At 31.5% G+C, this 4791-nt stretch overlaps 1 protein-coding gene across 4 annotated transcripts in view; it reads left to right on the forward strand.

Moving 5' to 3' along the window:
- The window catches only part of LOC108751968 (semaphorin-1A), a 272728-nt gene that overhangs the window by 133535 nt on the left and 134402 nt on the right, over window positions 1-4791 (forward strand). The window lies entirely within an intron of this gene.

Genomic DNA, 4791 nt, shown 5'->3' on the forward strand with positions numbered 1-4791 from the left:
CTTCGCAGAGTATATTATGCGTTACGCGTTTTGAGGTCTGAGTACGTACGACTAAGTGTAAAATCAATTATACAAGCTGCTGAAATAATCGATGAAGGAGTTTGCGAAATGCAAAGGCGTCTGATATCGAAACACGCAGAGCGCCGCAAGAGGGATTCTCGCTTTTTGTTTATTTTTCTTGTTTAATCAAGTAGATTCCTCGTCCCATGCCGGAATGCAAAAATTTATGGCGCTCGCGCGTTCTGCGGTGGAAAAAAGAAGGTTAGCGAGCGAGAGAGAGAGAGAGAGAGAGAGAGAGAGAGAGAGAGAGAGAGAGAGAGAGAGAGAGGGAGAGGGAGAGAATGAAAAAATGATTATAACTCGAACGAACTCCAGCTGGAACGACCGAAATTCGATAACGGATGCTGCTACTGGCTCCGATCCCTCACCGAGCGACGATCTCTCTCTCTCTTCCGCGAAAACAAGCGTATCTGGGCCAATGATTCGCGTTCTGCGTTCCACTTTCCGACACCAGCCAGCCAACATATCGTATTAACGATTTATCTTCGCACTACTCGCACGATGATAACAATTCATGTGGCGATGACGCGAGCCATGTATTCGTTAACGCGCCAACCACCGCGCCGGAGTGTATTTCACGGTAAAGGATGTCGACGACTTTCATCCGCGCGATGTGTGACGCCAACGGATTAACACGTCTCTGTGTTTCGCATTTATTTAATATTTATTATGATTATTAATATTTCCTTTGCCATTGATACTACTATTATTTCCATTATGCGCATCATGATCGAAAATATATTTGCCTGCAGCTTAATTAATGTTACAAATAATGTATGTGTTTCCCACAATATTATATTATATAACTATAATATATATGGTACTTTAATAACATTCTCTGGTTATTAATTAGGATTGAGAATTTTTAAAATATAAAAATTTGTCGAGATTATAATATTTCTTTTTAATTACAACAAACAATTAAAATTAATTCATAGTATTGTGTAAAAATTGCAAATTTCAGATTTGTAATTATGCATATATACGCACCAATGTCTCATTTAGTATTGATTTTTATTGTTGATTTTACTTTAGAAAAAAAAAAACGCAATTATTTTTTTTATAAATACTTAACAATATCTCATTTCGCGCTTTTTATTAGTTTGATTCGCAATTCGTGCGTGTATCGAGACTATATTTGTAGTAGATTTAATTTGCGTTATTTGAAAAGAAATTTAATGGAAGTCAAAACGATTGGCGATTGTAAATAATTTTATGATTTTAAGAGGGGATAAGTATGAATCACAGACCACGTTTCTTTAGGATGGATTGTCCGAAAGTAAATCTTTATTTCAGTTGTCTGTACAACTTTTTATGTCGAAAGCGCACGCCGATCTCCGGCTTCGCCGAAACTTTTCGGGCCCTTTCCTCTTTTCTCTACACGCCCTTTGTTATCGTGGAGAGGTTCACTTTGCGCACATCACGACATGTTACGACATCGTGACACGTTTTCTGCGTCATTTGAAACGTTTCAATGTTTCTCATGATTTTCTTATCTTTTGTTACGGAATTTAGAATTCTGAGACCAGAATTCAATTCAGCAACCTCGAAAATCCTTCAAGATCTTCCATAAATTACTTTGTTGAAAAGCTTCGATCAAAGGGTTAACGATCCATTATAATTGCGTTATTAATTAATTTTAATGATTTAAGAGAAGATCAGGTGATATCGGGGACACTTCAGGTTTTCCGACTTTTTTTTTTTTTTACGATAAATTAAGTATAATATATATTTTATAAAATATTATTCTTATGCCAAAGTGCTCTTTTTATCGTATTTTTCTAAAAATGAAAATGGCTAAGATTTATATATTTTTAAATAGTATATACATTTTCTCGTTTTTATAAATTGGAGGATGATATCGAACAGAAATATTTTTTTAAAAAACATGTTTTTGTAGGTTCCACTAATATCTATGGTTTTATTGCTAATCTTCTGCGCTGTTTTATTAATAGCGGTTACTTTATCTTTTAATGTACTATAAAAGTACGGAATAGAATATCATTTACTTACCTCTCCTATTGCCATTTCCATATTTATTATTTTTTTAACAGCTAATATCATGTTCTTTCCTTCTCATTTGCCTCGTATCTTTTTCATATTTGCGTAGAACAAAATACAGCCATAATTTCGTTAACTTAGACTTCCATATCGCCCGTCATTTCATTGTTGACATCACCCGCAACACGTGAAGAAAAAAAAATGCATAAAATGAGCAGCTTTAAAACAAGAAAGCTTTTAACCTACAAAAGAATAATAAATATTAAAAAATTATGTTTATATTAGTGAACTAACAACGAAATTCGATTTACACTTTAATGACTGGTTGGTGAAGTTAACTTTGGCATAGCAAAACAAACTACATAACAAAATGCACAATAATTTACAAACAACACTGACTTTATTCTCAATATAGAGAGAACTATCATGTGCAGGATTTATCAGTGGCTTGATAAATGCTATCACACGCGTCTACAATTTTAAACAAATTTTTTTCGATGCCAGCCGATACTACCTGACTTTTTATAATCATATTGAAGCGACACCTTTATTATCATGATTTATTTTCTGCGATTTCATAGAAATCGGAATAATTCAGAATATTAATTTGAAATTGCAATTACGCGATATTAACGGATGACGATTTATACCTTCTCAACAATGCTCGAATATGTCTATATTATTCTTCCAGCTTGGACTGGTTTGAATATAAATCATCTACCGTTTTCAGAGCGCGAAATAATATACATGAGTAATTATTTGATCATGAGATTTACATAAGGTACGATATATCGTTCGTTGATAATTGATTCGATTTATAAGGAAGAAAATATTTAATCGCGATTATTTTGTAACACGTAAAAATTTCGGAGCGACACACTGTATCGACTCATTCATTGTTTACATTAATGCGTGCATATTATTAACATAATATCACCGCCATATTATTTGCGTAACTCGTGTCGATAGGCAGCGACGCGAACTGGATATTTCTCGAATCGTCACATTAATATCTCTTGAAATACGATTCATTACGAATAAATTACTGTTTATTATCTCGAGATTCACATAAGTTACAGTATGCCGTTTGTTAATAATCGATTCAATTTGCGAGGAAGAGAATATTTAATTCGCGATTATTCTGTAACGCGTAAAAATTTCGGAGCGGCACACGGCGTGTCCGATATTCATTCATTGTTTTCATTACTGTTCATTACCGTAGCATACTATTTACATAATATTGTCGCCATATCATTTGCTCGGTGTGACTCGAGTCTGTGGGCAGCGAAGCGAAATGGGTATTTCTCGTATCGTCACATTAATATCCCTCAAAACACGATTCATTACGAATAATTAGTGATTATTATCTCGTACGTTTAACACGATAAACGACTCGCAAGCACGCATCGCAGATGACGTAGGGTACCCTATGCGGTAATTGTATTTCCGCGAGTGAATGTACATAAATGTCACGAAGAATAAGATGAGAAGGAAGCCGGGGAAGATGGACATGGGGGCGCGATGGCAGAGGAATCAGGGGACAAATTAATTATTACTTATTTGCTATTTATTACTTGAATTGATTGATTATAATTGTTTTATGTGCGTCACAATTACTTTTTGGAACATCGATTATTTCGAGTGCCGTTATAATGGAATATATTTTTTTTATTTTACAGTTCAATATAATTTAAAACTCCGCTGCTGCTCTCATTGGTGAATAATAAATTAATACTTTGTTTAGTTGCGAGGTAACGATCTATGAAAATTTTAGATAATATACATACAGATAATATACAGATGTGCACATACATATCAAATAGTATATTTTATAAACTCATTCTCTTAAGATGGATTTGCTATGATAAATAGCAATGATATTTAGTCCTGATGTATGCAAGTATTTGCTGATTTATTGTATATACGAGGACAAAGTTTAAACTAGAGCTAACATCATATTCGTACATTTTGGTTTATATGACATTATTTATTTGTATATTTCGCTTTATATGACAAAATCCTAATGTTAGACAGTTATCTAAAAGTTATACATTTGTAAGCATAGACAAAAAATTACTGAAAAAAATATTTTATAAAGTAAATTTAGTGAAAGTAATAAACGATAATTATTTTTATAAAAAAGAAAGTACTTAAAAAAATTTAGTAAAGATTATGAATTTTCAAATTTTTTGCAACGTATTCTATACACATATTATTTTAGCAGTCGAAAAGAAGTAATATATCTATGAGGATATGATATATTAATAACGCTATTTGTACAATTTTAATGACAAACACATTATATTTGATTAAATTTTCACGAATTTATTGGCGAGATAAATAGCGGGACATATAGTATAAAAAAAGAGACAAAATAAAATTATGACAAATAAAATTCATGAAATAAATTATGACATTTTTGAAATGTAAATTTTATTTATATTTTATCATACTTTACACATATCTCTTGTATGCAAAAATAAGATATTACAATATATATTATACATATATATTTAAATATATTATATGTATTTATGTGAAATAAAGATAAATTATTAATTGTAAAATACGATAGGAAAAATTGTTAATACTTAACTGTTGTTAAATTTATATTTGTCCTTTTTTCTTTTGAAAATATTTTTTAAATGCAGTTTGAGATCTGCATTTGGCTTCTGTGATATCAGGATTAAAATATTATATAAAATATTATATTAAAATATTATATAAACT

Source organism: Trachymyrmex septentrionalis, unplaced genomic scaffold, assembly GCF_001594115.1.
Source record: "Trachymyrmex septentrionalis isolate Tsep2-gDNA-1 unplaced genomic scaffold, Tsep1.0 scaffold53, whole genome shotgun sequence".
NCBI lineage: Eukaryota > Metazoa > Arthropoda > Insecta > Hymenoptera > Formicidae > Trachymyrmex > Trachymyrmex septentrionalis.